Below are 20,345 nucleotides of genomic sequence, written 5' to 3'. Positions count from 1 at the left end.
GATTTTTATTATGAACATGAAACTATATCCAAAAATTATGGTTAAACTCAAAGTGAAAGTATGTTTTCTAAAATGGTCATCTAGACGTCGTTCTTTCGACTGAAATGACTACCTTTACAAAAACGACTTGTAACTTATTTTTCCGACTATAAACCTATACTTTTCTGTTTAGATTCATAAAATAGAGTTCAATATGAAACCATAGCAATTTGATTCACTCAAAACGGATTTAAAATGAAGAAGTTATGGATAAAACAAGATTGGATAATTTTTCTCATTTTAGCTACGTGAAAATTGGTAACAAATCTATTCCAACCATAACTTAATCAACTTGTATTGTATATTATGTAATCTTGAGATACCATAGACACGTATACAATGTTTCGACCTATCATGTCGACACATCTATATATATTTCGGAACAACCATAGACACTCTATATGTGAATGTTGGAGTTAGCTATACAGGGTTGAGGTTGATTCCAAAATATATATAGTTTGAGTTGTGATCAATACTGAGATACGTATACACTGGGTCGTGGATTGATTCAAGATAATATTTATCGATTTATTTCTGTACATCTAACTATGGACAACTAGTTGTAGGTTACTAACGAGGACAGCTGACTTAATAAACTTAAAACATCAAAATATATTAAAAGTGTTGTAAATATATTTTGAACATACTTTGATATATATGTATATATTGTTATAGGTTCGTGAATCAACCAGTGGCCAAGTCTTACTTCCCGACGAAGTAAAAATCTGTGAAAGTGAGTTATAGTCCCACTTTTAAAATCTAATATTTTTGGGATGAGAATACATGCAGGTTTTATAAATGATTTACAAAATAGACACAAGTACGTGAAACTACATTCTATGGTTGAATTATTGAAATCGAATATGCCCCTTTTTATTAAGTCTGGTAATCTAAGAATTAGGGAACAGACACCCTAATTGACGCGAATCCTAAAGATAGATCTATCGGGCCCAACAAGCCCCATCCAAAGTACCGGATGCTTTAGTACTTCGAAATTTATATCATATCCGAAGGGTGTCCCGGAATGATGGGGATATTCTTATATATGCATCTTGTTAATGTCGGTTACCAGGTGTTCACCATATGAATGATTTTTATCTCTATGTATGGGATTTGTATTGAAATATGAAATCTTGTGGTCTATTATTATGATTTGATATATATAGGTTAAACCTATAACTCACCAACATTTTTGTTGACGTTTTAAGCATGTTTATTCTCAGGTGATTATTAAGAGCTTCCGCTGTCGCATAGTTAAATAAGGACGAGATTTGGAGTCCATGCTTGTATGATATTGTGTAAAAACTGCATTCAAAAAACTTATTTTGTTGTAACATATTTGTATTGTAAACCATTATGTAATGGTCGTGTGTAAACAGGATATTTTAGATTATCATTATTTGATAATCTACGTAAAGCTTTTTAAAACCTTTATCTATGAAATAAAGGTTATGGTTTGTTTTAAAAATGAATGCAGTCTTTGAAAAACGTCTCATATAGAGGTCAAAACCTCGCAACGAAATCAATTAATATGGAACGTTTTTAATCGATAAGAACGGGACATTTCAGTTGGTATCCGAGCGTTGGTCTTAGAGAACCAGAAAATTTGCATTAGTGTGTCTTATCGAGTTTGTTAGGATGCATTAGTGATTCTGGACTTCGACCGTGTTTTCTTTAAAAATGATTGCTTAACATTTTTGTTGGAAACTATATATTTTTAACATATGAATATTATGTGATATATTAATCTCTTAACGTGTTTGATATTATGTGATAGATTTCTACCTCTAGAACAAGTCCCATTGACTCACCTAATAATAATGAAGAGTCAAATGTAAATTGGAATGATTCGTGGACTGATTCACAAGTTCCCGAAGAGGAACCGGAAGATGAGTCGGAACCGGAAGAAGAATCGGAACCGGAAGAAGAAATAGAACCGGTGGGGGAAATAATAAAACGGTTAAGTAAAAGAGAATCCTCAACCAACCGACCAAAGTTAATTATGGTCAATGGTGTTCCGCCAAGGAAGCAAAATATTGGGAGAATTACCAATTCTCTGATGAATCGGATTCCGACGAGAATTCCGATGATGTTATAGAAATTACCCCAACTGAATTTAAAAAGGCAAAAGAAAATAATAAGGGAAAGGGCATAAAAATAGAGAAATCTAATTCCAACCCCGATGAACTTTATATGTATCGTCAACGCCCGAAGTCCTTAAGTTGTAACAATGACCCGGGAACCTCTAAACCACCAGGTTTTTCTAAACCAATGTGGACAACGACGGCTCGTATTAGGGGAACATCATATATCCCTAGAAACTTGGCAAAACGAACCAAAACCGAAGAAGAAGAAACCAGCGAGTCGGAATAAGATAGTTGTATTCGTGTGGTGTAATATATGTAATATAGTGTTCGTATGCTTTATGATATATGTAAAAATTGCTTGTATTAATAAGTATTTTTTTTATGAATCTAACTCTTGTCTATTTTACAGTTTAAAAACACAAAATGGATAGACAACCCAATATTTTAAGAGACCTACCCGGAGACATGATTGATGAAATCTTGTCTAGAGTCGGCCAGAATTCTTCGGCACAACTATTTAAGGCGAGATCAGTTTGTAAGACATTCGAAGAACGTTCCAAGAATGTCTTGGTTTATAAGAGACTTTCGTTTGAAAGATGGGGGATATCACATTGGGAAACCCATAAGTTACGATGTGTTTACTTTGACGCATATATTGCGGGGAACCCAAATGCTATTTTACGCAACGGGTTAAGAAATTATTTTGACTCAATATATCCGAATATTGGACTTCGTGATTTAGAAAAAGCGGCTAACATGCAACATAAAGAAGCATGTTATGCTTACGGATTAGTAATGTTCGCTTCTCACCAAAGTGAGAACAAGAACATCGGGCTACAACTATTAAACAAAACGTTTCCACAAGTGACGGAGTCGGTAATTGGGGTAAGAAATGAGGTTTTTAGATTATTACGGGACTGTTGGACATTACGTAACCCTCATCCCTTTGATGACGTTACAACACGCTGTCTTATCAACGGCCATAACGGTTATGTTGCACAAGACCAAGGATGGGAAGTAGTCCTAGTAAAACCAGAATGCATGACTTGTTTCTGGACGTATGAATTACGTGTCTTTATTGCCTTTGCTGAATGAATTGTGTACTAGCTAGAATTGTCTTCACAACTATCTTGTATCAAAGTTATTGTGTGCTATATTTCATGCTTTATGTAAAATAAGCGGTATTGTAAGTTTGTAAAATATTGTATAAAAGTTTGAACGCGAAATATTATTATAATCAGTTTTTCATATAGAATTGTAGTAGTTGAATTGTATATTAGCTACTAAGTATGAACTTAACGGGTAGGTACTACCCGAATTTAAACTTATAAAACGCTAATATGAAGAAAAAGCTTTTATAAATGAGTTCATATTATGCTACGAAATACTAGTAACTACTCTTAATATTCTGTATGATTAACTTGTTCCATTTAACTATTTTGAAGGAAATGGCACCGACTACTCGACACACCGTGAATATGAATGAAGAGGAATTTCGTACTTTTCTAGCTTCAAACATAGCCGCAGTACAGGCTGCGCTACATACCAACAATAACCTTGGATCTAGCAGTACAGGAAATCGTGTAGGATGCACCTACAAAGAATTCACTGCCTGCAAACCTTTGGAATTTGATGGAAACGAAGGACCGATCGGATTGAAACGGTGGACCGAGAAGGTTGAATCGGTGTTTGCCATAAGTAAGTGTACTGAAGAGGACAAAGTGAAGTACGCTACGCATACCTTCACAGGTTCTACGTTAACATGGTGGAATACCTATCTAGAGCAAGTGGGACAAGACGATGCGTACGCACTACCGTGGTCAGCATTCAAGCACTTGATGAACGAGAAGTACCGTCCCAGAACCGAGGTCAATAAGCTCAAGACAGAACTTAGAGGGTTACGAACCCAAGGATTTGATATTACCACGTATGAAAGACGATTCACAGAATTGTGCCTATTGTGTCCGGGAGCATTCGAAGATGAGGAAGAGAAGATCGACGCGTTTGTGAAAGGATTACCGGAAAGAATCCAAGAAGATATAAGTTCACACGAGCCCGCCTCCATACAACAGGCATGTAGAATGGCTCACAAACTCGTGAACCAAATTGAAGAAAGAATTAAAGAACAGACTGCTGAAGAGGCCAATGTGAAGCAAGTCAAAAGAAAGTGGGAGGAAAACGGTGATAAGAATCACCAATACAACAACAACAACAATTACAACAATAATCGCAACAATTATCCCAACAATCGCAACATCAATCGCAACTACAACAAATGGCCCAACAACAACAACAACAACAACAACAACAACTACAACAATCATCCCAACAACAATAATAACCGCAACAACAACAACAATCAGAAGCAGCTATGCCAAAGGTGTGAAAAGAATCACTCGGGGTTCTGCACCAAATTTTGCAACAAGTGTAAAAGAAATGGTCATAGCGCGGCGAAGTGTGAGGTCTACGGACCAGGGGTTAATAGAACAAAAGGAACAAATGGTGTCGGAACGAGTAATGGCGGAGCAAGTAGTGTCGGAGCAAGTTATGCCAATGTAGTTTGTTATAAATGTGGAAAACCAGGCCACATTATTAGAATTTCCCCTAACCAGGAGAACACGAATGGACAAGGCCGTGGAAGAGTTTTCAATATTAATGCGGCAGAGGCACAGGAAGACCCGGAGCTTGTTACGGGTACGTTTCTTATTGACAATAAATCTGCTTACGTTTTATTTGATTCGGGTGTGGATAGAAGCTATATGAGTAGAGATTTTTGTGCTAAATTAAGTTGTCCATTGACGCCTTTGGATAGTAAATTTTTACTCGAATTAGCAAATGGTAAATTAATTTCAGCAGATAATATATGTCGGAATCGAGAAATTAAACTGGTTAGCGAAACATTTAAGATTGATTTGATACCAGTAGAGTTAGGGAGTTTTGATGTGATAATCGGTATGGACTGGTTGAAAGAAGTGAAAGCGGAGATCGTTTGTTACAAAAATGCAATTCGCATTATACGAGAAAAAGGAAAACCCTTAATGGTGTACGGAGAAAAGGGCAACACGAAGCTACATCTTATTAGTAATTTGAAGGCACAAAAACTAATAAGAAAAGGTTGCTATGCTGTTCTAGCACACATCGAGAAAGTACAAACTGAAGAAAAGAGCATCAATGATGTTCCCATTGCAAAAGAATTTCCCGATGTATTTCCGAAAGAATTACCGGGATTACCCCCACATCGATCCGTTGAATTTCAAATAGATCTTGTACCAGGAGCTGCACCAATAGCTCGTGCTCCTTACAGACTCGCACCCAGCGAGATGAAAGAACTGCAAAGCCAATTACAAGAACTTTTAGAGCGTGGTTTCATTCGACCAAGCACATCACCATGGGGAGCTCCTGTTTTGTTTGTCAAGAAGAAAGATGGTACATTCAGGTTGTGTATCGACTACCGAGAGTTGAACAAACTTACCATCAAGAACCGCTACCCACTACCGAGAATCGATGACTTATTTGATCAACTACAAGGCTCGTCTGTTTATTCAAAGATTGACTTACGTTCCGGGTATCATCAAATGCGGGTGAAAGAAGATGATATTCCAAAGACTGCTTTCAGAACACGTTACGGTCATTACGAGTTTATGGTCATGCCGTTTGGTTTAACTAATGCACCAGCTGTGTTCATGGACCTTATGAACCGAGTGTGTGGACCATACCTTGACAAGTTTGTCATTGTTTTCATTGATGACATACTTATTTACTCAAAGAATGACCAAGAACACGGTGAACATTTGAGAAAGGTGTTAGAAGTATTGAGGAAAGAAGAATTGTACGCTAAGTTTTCAAAGTGTGCATTTTGGTTGGAAGAAGTTCAATTCCTCGGTCACATAGTGAACAAAGAAGGTATTAAGGTGGATCCGGCAAAGATAGAAACTGTTGAAAAGTGGGAAACCCCGAAAACTCCGAAACACATACGCCAGTTTTTAGGACTAGCTGGTTACTACAGAAGGTTCATCCAAGACTTTTCCAGAATAGCAAAACCCTTGACTGCATTAACGCATAAAGGGAAGAAATTTGAATGGAATGATGAACAAGAGAAAGCGTTTCAGTTATTGAAGAAAAAGCTAACTACGGCACCTATATTGTCATTGCCTGAAGGGAATGATGATTTTGTGATTTATTGTGACGCATCAAAGCAAGGTCTCGGTTGTGTATTAATGCAACGAACGAAGGTGATTGCTTATGCGTCTAGACAATTGAAGATTCACGAACAAAATTATACGACGCATGATTTAGAATTAGGCGCGCTTGTTTTTGCATTAAAGACTTGGAGGCACTACTTATATGGGGTCAAAAGTATTATATATACCGACCACAAAAGTCTTCAACACATATTTAATCAGAAACAACTGAATATGAGGCAGCGTAGGTGGATTGAATTGTTGAATGATTACGACTTTGAGATTCGTTACCACCCGGGGAAGGCAAATGTGGTAGCCGATGCCTTGAGCAGGAAGGACAGAGAACCCATTCGAGTAAAATCTATGAATATAATGATTCATAATAACCTTACTACTCAAATAAAGGAGGCGCAACAAGGAGTTTTAAAAGAGGGAAATTTAAAGGATGAAATACCCAAAGGATCGGAGAAGCATCTTAATATTCGGGAAGACGGAACCCGGTATAGGGCTGAAAGGATTTGGGTACCAAAATTTGGAAATATGAGAGAAATGGTACTTAGAGAAGCTCATAAAACCAGATACTCAATACATCCTGGAACGGGGAAGATGTACAAGGATCTCAAGAAACATTTTTGGTGGCCGGGTATGAAAGTCGATGTCGCTAAATACGTAGGAGAATGTTTGACGTGTTCTAAGGTCAAAGCTGAGCATCAGAAACCATCAGGTCTACTTCAACAACCCGAAATCCCGGAATGGAAATGGGAAAACATTACCATGGATTTCATCACTAAATTGCCAAGGACTGCAAGTGGTTTTGATACTATTTGGGTAATAGTTGACCGTCTCACCAAATCAGCACACTTCTTGCCAATAAGAGAAGATGACAAGATGGAGAAGTTAGCACGACTGTATTTGAAGGAAGTCATCTCCAGACATGGAATACCAATCTCTATTATCTCTGATAGGGATGGCAGATTTATTTCAAGATTCTGGCAGACATTACAGCAAGCATTAGGAACTCGTCTAGACATGAGTACTGCCTATCATCTACAAACTGATGGGCAGAGCGAAAGGACGATACAAACGCTTGAAGACATGCTACGAGCATGTGTTATTGATTTCGGAAACAGTTGGGATCGACATCTACCGTTAGCAGAATTTTCCTACAACAACAGCTACCATTCAAGCATTGAGATGGCGCCGTTTGAAGCACTTTATGGTAGAAAGTGCAGGTCTCCGATTTGTTGGAGTGAAGTGGGGGATAGACAGATTACGGGTCCGGAGATTATACAAGAAACTACCGAGAAGATCATCCAAATTCAACAACGGTTGAAAACCGCCCAAAGTCGACAAAAGAGCTATGCTGACATTAAAAGAAAAGATATAGAATTTGAAATTGGAGAGATGGTCATGCTTAAAGTTGCACCTTGGAAAGGCGTTGTTCGATTTGGTAAACGAGGGAAATTAAATCCAAGGTATATTGGACCATTCAAGATTATTGATCGTATCGGACCAGTAGCTTACCGACTAGAGTTACCTCAACAACTCGCGGCTGTACATAACACTTTCCACGTCTCGAATTTAAAGAAATGTTTTGCTAAAGAAGATCTCACTATTCCGTTAGATGAAATCCAAATCAACGAAAAACTTCAATTCATCGAAGAACCCGTCGAAATAATGGATCGTGAGGTTAAAAGACTTAAGCAAAACAAGATACCAATTGTTAAGGTTCGATGGAATGCTCGTAGAGGACCTGAGTTCACCTGGGAGCGTGAAGATCAGATGAAGAAGAAATACCCGCATCTATTTCCAGAAGATTCGTCAACACCTTCAACAGCTTAAAATTTCGGGACGAAATTTATTTAACGGGTAGGTACTATAGTGACCCGAACTTTTCCATGTTTATATATATTAATTGAGATTGATATTTACATGATTAAATGTTTCCAACATGTTAAGCAATCAAACTTGTTAAGACTTGATTAATTGAAATATGTTTCATATAGACAATTGACCACCCAAGTTGACCGGTGATTCACGAACGTTAAAACTTGTAAAAACTATATGATGACATATATATGGTTATATATATAGTTAACATGATATTATGATAAGTAAACATATCATTAAGTATATTAACAATGAACTACATATGTAAAAACAAGACTACTAACTTAATGATTTTGAAACGAGACATATATGTAACGATTATCGTTGTAACGACATTTAATGTATATATATCATATTAAGAGATATTCGTACATCATAATATCATGATAATATAATAATTTAAAATCTCTTTTGATATTATAAACATTGGGTTAACAACATTTAACAAGATCGTTAACCTAAAGGTTTCAAAACAACATTTACATGTAACGACTAACGATGACTTAACGACTCAGTTAAAATGTATATACATGTAGTGTTTTAATATGTATTCATACACTTTTGAAAGACTTCAAGAAACTTATCAAAATACTTCTACTTAACAAAAATGCTTACAATTACATCCTCGTTCAGTTTCATCAACAATTCTACTCGTATGCACCCGTATTCGTACTCGTACAATACACAGCTTTTAGATGTATGTACTATTGGTATATACACTCCAATGATCAGCTCTTAGCAGCCCATGTGAGTCACCTAACACATGTGGGAACCATCATTTGGCAACTAGCATGAAATATCTCATAAAATTACAAAAATATGAGTAATCATTCATGACTTATTTACATGAAAACAAAATTACATATCCTTTATATCTAATCCATACACCAACGACCAAAAACACCTACAAACACTTTCATTCTTCAATTTTCTTCATCTAATTGATCTCTCTCAAGTTCTATCTTCAAGTTCTAAGTGTTCTTCATAAATTCTACAAGTTCCAGTTACATAAAATCAAGAATACTTTCAAGTTTGCTAGCTCACTTCCAATCTTGTAAGGTGATCATCCAACCTCAAGAAATCTTTGTTTCTTACAGTAGGTTATCATTCTAATACAAGGTAATAATCATATTCAAACTTTAGTTCAATTTCTATAACTATAACAATCTTATTTCAAGTGATGATCTTACTTGAACTTGTTTTCGTGTCATGATTCTGCTTCAAGAACTTCGAGCCATCCAAGGATCCGTTGAAGCTAGATCCATTTTTCTATTTTCCAGTAGGTTTATCCAAGGAACTTAAGGTAGTAATGATGTTCATAACATCATTCGATGCATACATATAAAGCTATCTTATTCGAAGGTTTAAACTTGTAATCACTAGAACATAGTTTAGTTAATTCTAAACTTGTTCGCAAACAAAAGTTAATCCTTCTAACTTGACTTTTAAAATCAACTAAACACATGTTCTATATCTATATGATATGCTAACTTAATGATTTAAAACCTGGAAACACGAAAAACACCGTAAAACCGGATTTACGCCGTCGTAGTAACACCGCGGGCTGTTTTGGGTTAGTTAATTAAAAACTATGATAAACTTTGATTTAAAAGTTGTTATTCAGAGAAAATGATTTTTATTATGAACATGAAACTATATCCAAAAATTATGGTTAAACTCAAAGTGAAAGTATGTTTTCTAAAATGGTCATCTAGACGTCGTTCTTTCGACTGAAATGACTACCTTTACAAAAACGACTTGTAACTTATTTTTCCGACTATAAACCTATACTTTTCTGTTTAGATTCATAAAATAGAGTTCAATATGAAACCATAGCAATTTGATTCACTCAAAACGGATTTAAAATGAAGAAGTTATGGGTAAAACAAGATTGGATAATTTTTCTCATTTTAGCTACGTGAAAATTGGTAACAAATCTATTCCAACCATAACTTAATCAACTTGTATTGTATATTATGTAATCTTGAGATACCATAGACACGTATACAATGTTTCGACCTATCATATCGACACATCTATATATATTTCGGAACAACCATAGACACTCTATATGTGAATGTTGGAGTTAGCTATACAGGGTTGAGGTTGATTCCAAAATATATATAGTTTGAGTTGTGATCAATACTGAGATACGTATACACTGGGTCGTGGATTGATTCAAGATAATATTTATCGATTTATTTCTGTACATCTAACTATGGACAACTAGTTGTAGGTTACTAACGAGGACAGCTGACTTAATAAACTTAAAACATCAAAATATATTAAAAGTGTTGTAAATATATTTTGAACATACTTTGATATATATGTATATATTGTTATAGGTTCGTGAATCAACCAGTGGCCAAGTCTTACTTCCCGACGAAGTAAAAATCTGTGAAAGTGAGTTATAGTCCCACTTTTAAAATCTAATATTTTTGGGATGAGAATACATGCAGGTTTTATAAATGATTTACAAAATAGACACAAGTACGTGAAACTACATTCTATGGTTGAATTATCGAAATCGAATATGCCCCTTTTTATTAAGTCTGGTAATCTAAGAATTAGGGAACAGACACCCTAATTGACGTGAATCCTAAAGATAGATCTATCGGGCCCAACAAGCCCCATCCAAAGTACCGGATGCTTTAGTACTTCGAAATTTATATCATATCCGAAGGGTGTCCCGGAATGATGGGGATATTCTTATATATGCATCTTGTTAATATCGGTTACCAGGTGTTCACCATATGAATGATTTTTATCTCTATGTATGGGATTTGTATTGAAATATGAAATCTTGTGGTCTATTATTATGATTTGATATATATAGGTTAAACCTATAACTCACCAACATTTTTGTTGACGTTTTAAGCATGTTTATTCTCAGGTGATTATTAAGAGCTTCCGCTGTCGCATAGTTAAATAAGGACGAGATTTGGAGTCCATGCTTGTATGATATTGTGTAAAAACTGCATTCAAAAAACTTATTTTGTTGTAACATATTTGTATTGTAAACCATTATGTAATGGTCGTGTGTAAACAGGATATTTTAGATTATCATTATTTGATAATCTAGGTAAAGCTTTTTAAAACCTTTATCTATGAAATAAAGGTTATGGTTTGTTTTAAAAATGAATGCAGTCTTTGAAAAACGTCTCATATAGAGGTCAAAACCTCGCAACGAAATCAATTAATATGGAACGTTTTTAATCAATAAGAACGGGACATTTCACAAACCGCCTACAGCAGTTTTTAAACGGATAGATCCCGAAAAAAAATACATGATTTGAAAAAAAACGGTGACTAAATCGGAGCTACGCGTCAAAAGATACGATAGATTGAACATTTTAGCCAAAGATACAAAACACCAAGCACCACGAACCGTCGGTGGTGTTTGGTGCGTGGTGCGATTTTGCGAAGAAAGATGTATTTTTTGGAATCTAGACGACCTATAATGGAAAGCACGTTCAGAGAGTCTTGGTCGTTCGGCCGTTTTAGGACGATCTTGAGAATTTCAGCACAATCTGAAAACGAAGGTTATGCGCCGCCAAATGGTACTCCATCTGGCAGCGCATACTAATGATTTAAAAAAACGTGTTTAATGAAGTAATATTAGATTCAAATTTATACCCGTTATACATAATTACATTGCGAGTGAAATAATAGGCCTTGAAACGATATATACCATGCTATGTCATGCATACACAAAACTAATAATATGATATAAATTGAAAATGTTCAAAGAGAACATTAAAAATAAGTAAAATGTCTTATTTCGGCATCCTGACGATCTCAAATGTCAAGACACTATCCAGGAGTCTTGATGTTAGGGTCGTTTTAGGGTGATCTCGAGAATTTTTTCACTAATTGAAATCGAAGTTTATGCGCCGCCATATGGTACTCCTTCTGGCGGCGCATATTAATAATTTAAAAAAGCGTGTTTAATGAAGTGACATTAGATTCAAGTTTATACGCGTTGTACATAATTACATTGCGAGTGAAATAATAGGCTTTAAAAGAATATGTACCATGCTAAGTCATGCATACAAAAAAGGAATAATATGAATGAAATTCAAAACGGTCAAAATCGAAAAAAGGCAAAAATGAAGGCTTTAGAGGTCTCGTTTCGAAAAATATTTGGTACAAACTGCCTATGGCAGTTTGCCAACGGATAGATCCCAAAAAAATACACGATTTGAAAAAAAACGGTGACTAAATCGGAGCTACGCGTCAAAAGATACGATAGATTGAACATTTTAGCCAAAGATACAAAACACCAAGCACCACGAACCGTCGGTGGTGTTTGGTGCATGGTGCGATTTTGCGAAGAAAGATGTATTTTTTGGAATCTAGACGACCTATAATGGAAAGCAAGTTCAGAGAGTCTTGGTCGTTCGGCCGTTTTAGGACGATCTTGAGAGTTTCAGCACAATCTAAAAACGAAGGTTATGCGCCGCCAAATGGTACTCCATCTGGCAGCGCATACTAATGATTTAAAAAAACGTGTTTAATGAAGTAATATTAGATTCAAATTTATACCCGTTATACATAATTACATTACGAGTGAAATAATAGGCCTTGAAACGATATATACCATGCTATGTCATGCATACACAAAACTAATAATATGATATAAATTGAAAACGTTCAAAGAGAACATTAAAAATGAGTAAAATGTCTTTTTTCGGCATCCTGATGACCTCGAATGTCAAGACACTATCCAGTAGTCTTGATGTTAGGGTCGTTTTAGGGTGATCTCGAGAATTTCTGCACAATCTGAAACCGAAGGTTATACGCCGCCAAATGGTACTCTATCTGGCGGCGCATATTAATAATTTAAAAAAGCGTGTTTAATGAAATGACATTAGATTCAATTTTATACGCGTTGTACATAATTACATTGCGAGTGAAATAATAGGCCTTAAAATAATATGTACCATGCAAAGTCATGCATACACAAAAGGAATAATATGAATGAAATTCAAAACGGTCAAAATCGAAAAAAGGCAAAAATGAAGGCTTTAGAGGTCTCGTTTCGAAAAATATTTGGTGCAAACCGCCTATGGCAGTTTGCCAACGGATAGATCCCGAAAAAATACACGATTTGAAAAAAACGGTGACTAAATCGGAGCTACGCGTCAAAAGATACGATAGATTGAACATTTTAGCCAAAGATACAAAACACCAAGCACCACGAACCATCGGTGGTGTTTGGTGCGTGGTGCGATTTTGCGAAGAAAGATGTATTTTTTGGAATCTAGACGACCTATAATGGAAAGCACGTTCAGAGAGTCTTGGTCATTTGGCCGTTTTAGGACGATCTTGAGAATTTCAGCACAATCTGAAAACGAAGGTTATGCGCCGCCAAATGGTACTCCATCTGGCAGCGCATACTAATGATTTAAAAAAATGTGTTTAATAAAGTAATATTAGATTCAAATTTATACCCGTTATACATAATTACATTGCGAGTGAAATAATAGGCCTTGAAACGATATATACCATGCTATGTCATGCATACACAAAACTAATAATATGATATAAATTGAAAACGTTCAAAGAGAACATTAAAAATGAGTAAAATTTCTTTTTTCGGCATCCTGACGACCTCGAATGTCAAGACACTATCCAGGAGTCTTGATGTTAGGGTCGTTTTAGGGTGATCTCGAGAATTTCTGCACAATCTGAAACCGAAGGTTATGCGCCGCCAAATGGTATTCCATCTGGCGGCGCATATTAATAATTTAAAAAAGCGTGTTTAATGAAATGACATTAGATTCAAATTTATACGCGTTGTACATAATTACATTGCGAGTGAAATAATAGGCCTTAAAATAATATGTACCATGCCAAGTCATGCATACACAAAAGGAATAATATGAATGAAATTCAAAACGATCAAAATCGAAAAAAGGCAAAAATGAAGGCTTTAGAGGTCTCGTTTCAAAAAATATTTGGTACAAACCGCCTACGGCAGTTTGCCAACGGATAGATCCCAAAAAAATACACAATTTGAAAAAAAAACGGTGACTAAATCGGAGCTACGCGTCAAAAGATACAATAGATTGAACATTTTAGCCAAAGATACAAAACACCAAGCACCACGAACCGTCGGTGGTGTTTGGTGCATGGTGCAATTTAGCGAAGAAAGATGTATTTTTTGGAATCTAGACGACCTATATTGGAAAGCACGTTCAGAGAGTCTTGATCGTACGGCCGTTTTAGGACGATCTTGAGAATTTCAGCACAATCTGAAAACGAAGGTTATGCGCCGCCAAATGGTACTCCATCTGGCAGCGCATACTAATGATTTAAAAAAACGTGTTTAATGAAGTAATATTAGATTCAAATTTATACCCGTTATACATAATTACATTGCGAGTGAAATAATAGGCCTTGAAACGATATATACCATGCTATGTCATGCATACACAAAACTAATAATATGATATAAATTGAAAACGTTCAAAGAGAACATTAAAAATGAGTAAAATGTCTTTTTCGGCATCCTGATGACCTCGAATGTCAAGACACTATCCAGGAGTCTTGATGTTAGGGTCGTTTTAGGGTAATCTCGAGAATTTCTGCACAATCTGAAACCGAAGGTTATACGCCGCCAAATGGTACTCTATCTAGCGGCGCATATTAATAATTTAAAAAAGCGTGTTTAATGAAATGACATTAGATTCAATTTTATACGCGTTGTACATAATTACATTGCGAGTGAAATAATAGGCCTTAAAATAATATGTACCATGCAAAGTCATGCATACACAAAAGGAATAATATGAATGAAATTCAAAACGGTCAAAATCAAAAAAAGGCAAAAATGAAGGCTTTAGAGGTCTCGTTTCAAAAAATATTTGGTGCAAACTGCCTACGGCAGTATACCAACGGATAGATCCCGAAAAAATACACGATTTGAAAAAAAACGGTGACTAAATCGGAGCTACGCGTCAAAAGATACGATAGATTGAACATTTTAGCCAAAGATACAAAACACCAAGCACCACGAACCATCGGTGGTGTTTGGTGCGTGGTGCGATTTTGCGAAGAAAGATGTATTTTTTGGAATCTAGACGACCTATAATGGAAAGCACGTTCAGAGAGTCTTGGTCGTTCGGCCGTTTTAGGACGATCTTGAGAATTTCAGCACAATCTGAAAACGAAGGTTATGCGCCGCCAAATGGTACTCCATCTGGCAGCGCATACTAATGATTTAAAAAAATGTGTTTAATGAAGTAATATTATATTCAAATTTATACCCGTTATACATAATTACATTGCGAGTGAAATAATAGGCCTTGAAACGATATATACCATGCTATGTCATGCATACACAAAACTAATAATATGATATAAATTGAAAACGTTCAAAGAGAACATTAAAAATGAGTAAAATGTCTTTTTTCGGCATCCTGACGACCTCGAATGTCAAGACACTATCCAGGAGTCTTGATGTTAGGGTCGTTTTAGGGTGATCTCGAGAATTTCTGCACAATCTGAAACCGAAGGTTATGCGCCGCCAAATGGTACTCCATCTGGCGGCGCATATTAATAATTTAAAAAAACGTGTTTAATGAAATGACATTAGATTCAATTTTATACGCGTTGTACATAAGTACATTGCGAGTGAAATAATAGGCCTTAAAATAATATGTACCATGCAAAGTCATGCATACACAAAAGGAATAATATGAATGAAATTTAAAACGGTCAAAATCAAAAAAAGGCAAAAATGAAGGCTTTAGAGGTCTCGTTTCGAAAAATATTTGGTACAAACCGCCTACGGCAGTTTTTCAACGGATAGATCCCGAAAAAATACACGATTTGAAAAAAAACGGTGACTAAATCGGAGCTACTCGTCAAAAGATACGATAGATTGAACATTTTAGCCAAAGATACAAAACACCAAGCACCACGAACCGTCGGTGGTGTTTGGTGCGTGGTGCGATTTTGCGAAGAAAGATGTATTTTTTGGAATCTAGACGACCTATATTGGAAAGCACGTTCAGAGAGTCTTGATCGTACGGCCGTTTTAGGACGATCTTGAGAATTTCAGCACAATCTGAAAACGAAGGTTATGCGCCGCCAAATGGTACTCCATCTGGCAGCGCATACTAATGATTTAAAAAAACGTGTTTAATGAAGTAATATTAGATTCAAATTTATACCCGTTATACATAATTACATTGCGAGTGAAATAATAGGCCTTGAAACGATATATACCATGCTATGTCATGCATACACAAAACTAATAATATGATATAAATTGAAAACGTTCAAAGAGAACATTAAAAATGAGTAAAATGTCTTTTTTCGGCATCCTGATGACCTCGAATGTCAAGACACTATCCAGGAGTCTTGATGTTAGGGTCGTTTTAGGGTGATCTCGAGAATTTCTGCACAATCTGAAACCGAAGGTTATACGCCGCCAAATGGTACTCTATCTAGCGGCGCATATTAATAATTTAAAAAAGCGTGTTTAATGAAATGACATTAGATTCAATTTTATACGCGTTGTACATAATTACATTGCGAGTGAAATAATAGGCCTTAAAATAATATGTACCATGCAAAGTCATGCATACACAAAAGGAATAATATGAATGAAATTCAAAACGGTCAAAATCAAAAAAAGGCAAAAATGAAGGCTTTAGAGGTCTCGTTTCGAAAAATATTTGGTGCAAACTGCCTACGGCAGTATACCAACGGATAGATCCCGAAAAAATACACGATTTGAAAAAAAACGGTGACTAAATCGGAGCTACGCGTCAAAAGATACGATAGATTGAACATTTTAGCCAAAGATACAAAACACCAAGCACCACGAACCATCGGTGGTGTTTGGTGCGTGGTGCGATTTTGCGAAGAAAGATGTATTTTTTGGAATCTAGACGACCTATAATGGAAAGCACGTTCAGAGAGTCTTGGTCGTTCGGCCGTTTTAGGACGATCTTGAGAATTTCAGCACAATCTGAAAACGAAGGTTATGCGCCGCCAAATGGTACTCCATCTGGCAGCGCATACTAATGATTTAAAAAAACGTTTTTAATGAAGTAATATTATATTCAAATTTATACCCGTTATACATAATTACATTTCGAGTGAAATAATAGGCCTTGAAACGATATATACCATGCTATGTCATGCATACACAAAACTAATAATATGATATAAATTGAAAACGTTCAAAGAGAACATTAAAAATGAGTAAAATGTCTTTTTTCGGCATCCTGACGACCTCGAATGTCAAGACACTATCCAGGAGTCTTGATGTTAGGGTCGTTTTAGGGTGATCTCGAGAATTTCTGCACAATCTGAAACCGAAGGTTATGCGCCGCCAAATGGTACTCCATCTGGCGGCGCATATTAATAATTTAAAAAAACGTGTTTAATGAAATGACATTAGATTCAATTTTATACGCGTTGTACATAAGTACATTGCGAGTGAAATAATAGGCCTTAAAATAATATATACCATGCAAAGTCATGAATACACAAAAGGAATAATATGAATGAAATTTAAAACGGTCAAAATCAAAAAAAGGCAAAAATGAAGGCTTTAGAGGTCTCGTTTCGAAAAATATTTGGTACAAACCGCCTACGGCAGTTTTTCAACGGATAGATCCCGAAAAAATACACGATTTGAAAAAAAACGGTGACTAAATCGGAGCTACTCGTCAAAAGATACGATAGATTGAACATTTTAGCCAAAGATACAAAACACCAAGCACCACGAACCGTCGGTGGTGTTTGGTGCGTGGTGCGATTTTGCGAAGAAAGTTGTATTTTTGGAATCTAGATGACCTATAATGGAAAGCACGTTCAGAGAGTCTTGGTCGTTCGGCCGTTTTAGGACGATCTTGAGAATTTCAGCACAATCTGAAAGCGAAGGTTATGCGCCGCCAAATGGTACTCCATCTGGCAGCGCATACTAATGATTCAAAAAAACGTGTTTAATGAAGTACTATTAGATTCAAATTTATACCCGTTATACATAATTACATTGCGAGTGAAATAATAGGCCTTGAAACGATATATACCATGCTATGTCATGCATACACAAAACTAATAATATGATATAAATTGAAAACGTTCAAAGAGAACATTAAAAATGAGTAAAATGTATTTTTTCGGCATCCTGACGACCTCGAATGTCAAGACACTATCCAGGAGTCTTGATGTTAGGGTCGTTTTAGGGTGATCTCGAGAATTTCTGCACAATCTGAAACCGAAGGTTATGCGCCGCCAAATGGTACTCTATCTGGCGGCGCATATTAATAATTTAAAAAAGCGTGTTTAATGAAATGACATTAGATTCAATTTTATACGCGTTGTACATAATTACATTGCGAGTGAAATAATAGGCCTTAAAATAATATGTACCATGCAAAGTCATGCATACACAAAAGGAATAATATGAATGAAATTCAAAACGGTCAAAATCAAAAAAAAGGCAAAAATGAAGGGTTTAGAGGTCTCGTTTCGAAAAATATTTGGGACAAACCGCCTACGGAAGTTTGCCAACGGATAGATCCCGAAAAAATACACGATTTAAAAAAAAACGGTGACTAAATCGAAGCTACTCGTCAAAAGATACGATAGATTGAACATTTTAGCCAAATATACAAAACACCAAGCACCACGAACCGTCGGTGGTGTTTGGTGCGTGGTGCGATTTTGCGAAGAAAGATGTATTTTTTAGAATCTAGACGACCTATAATGGAAAGCACGTTCAGAGAGTCTTGGTCGTTCGGCCGTTTTAGGACGATCTTGAGAATTTCAGCACAATCTGAAAACGAAGGTTACGCGCCGCCAAATGGTACTCCATCTGGCAGCGCATACTAATGATTTAAAAAAACGTGTTTAATGAAGTAATATTAGATTCAAATTTATACCCGTTATACATAATTACATTACGAGTGAAATAATAGGTCTTGAAACGATATATACCATGCTATGTCATGCATACACAAAACTAATAATATGATATAAATTGAAAACATTCAAAGAGAACATTAAAAATGAGTAAAATGTCTTTTTCGGCATCCTGACGACCTCGAATGTCAAGACACTATCCAGGAGTCTTGATGTTAGGGTCGTTTTAGGGTGATCTCGAGAATTTTTGCACAATCTGAAACAGAAGGTTATGCGCCGCCAAATGGTACTCTATCTGGCGGCGCATATTAATAAATTAAAAAAGCGTGTTTAATGAAGTGACATTAGATTCAAGTTTATACGCGTTGTACATAATTACATTGCGAGTGAAATAATAGGCCTTAAAATAATATGTACCATGCAAAGTCATGCATACACAAAAGGAATAATATGAATGAAATTCAAAACGGTCAAAATCGAAAAAAGGCAAAAATGAAGGCTTTAGAGGCAAAAAGGCAAAAATGAAAAAAAACGGTGACTAAATCGGAGCTACGCGTCAAAAGATACGATAGATTGAACATTTTAGCCAAAGATACAAAACACCAAGCACCACGAACCATCGGTGGTGTTTGGTGCGTGGTGCGATTTAGCGAAGAAAGATGTATTTTTTGGAATCTAGACGACCTATATTGGAAAGCACGTTCAGAGAGTCTTGATCGTACGGCCGTTTTAGGACGATCTTGAGAATTTCAGCACAATCTGAAAACGAAGGTTATGCGCCGCCAAATGGTACTCCATATGGCAGCGCATACTAATGATTTAAAAAAACGTGTTTAATGAAGTAATATTAGATTCAAATTTATACCCGTTATACATAATTACATTGCGAGTGAAATAATAGGCCTTGAAACGATATATACCATGCTATGTCATGCATACACAAAACTAATAATATGATATAAATTGAAAACGTTCAAAGAGAACATTAAAAATGAGTAAAATGTCTTTTTTCGGCATCCTGATGACCTCGAATGTCAAGACACTATCTAGGAGTCTTGATGTTAGGGTCGTTTTAGGGTGATCTCGAGAATTTCTGCACAATCTGAAACCGAAGGTTATACGCCGCAAAATGGTACTCTATCTAGCGGCGCATATTAATAATTTAAAAAAACGTGTTTAATGAAATGACATTAGATTCAATTTTATACGCGTTGTACATAATTACATTGCGAGTGAAATAATAGGCCTTAAAATAATATGT

Source organism: Rutidosis leptorrhynchoides, chromosome 10, assembly GCF_046630445.1.
Source record: "Rutidosis leptorrhynchoides isolate AG116_Rl617_1_P2 chromosome 10, CSIRO_AGI_Rlap_v1, whole genome shotgun sequence".
NCBI lineage: Eukaryota > Viridiplantae > Streptophyta > Magnoliopsida > Asterales > Asteraceae > Rutidosis > Rutidosis leptorrhynchoides.
This window is presented reverse-complemented; position numbering follows the sequence as displayed.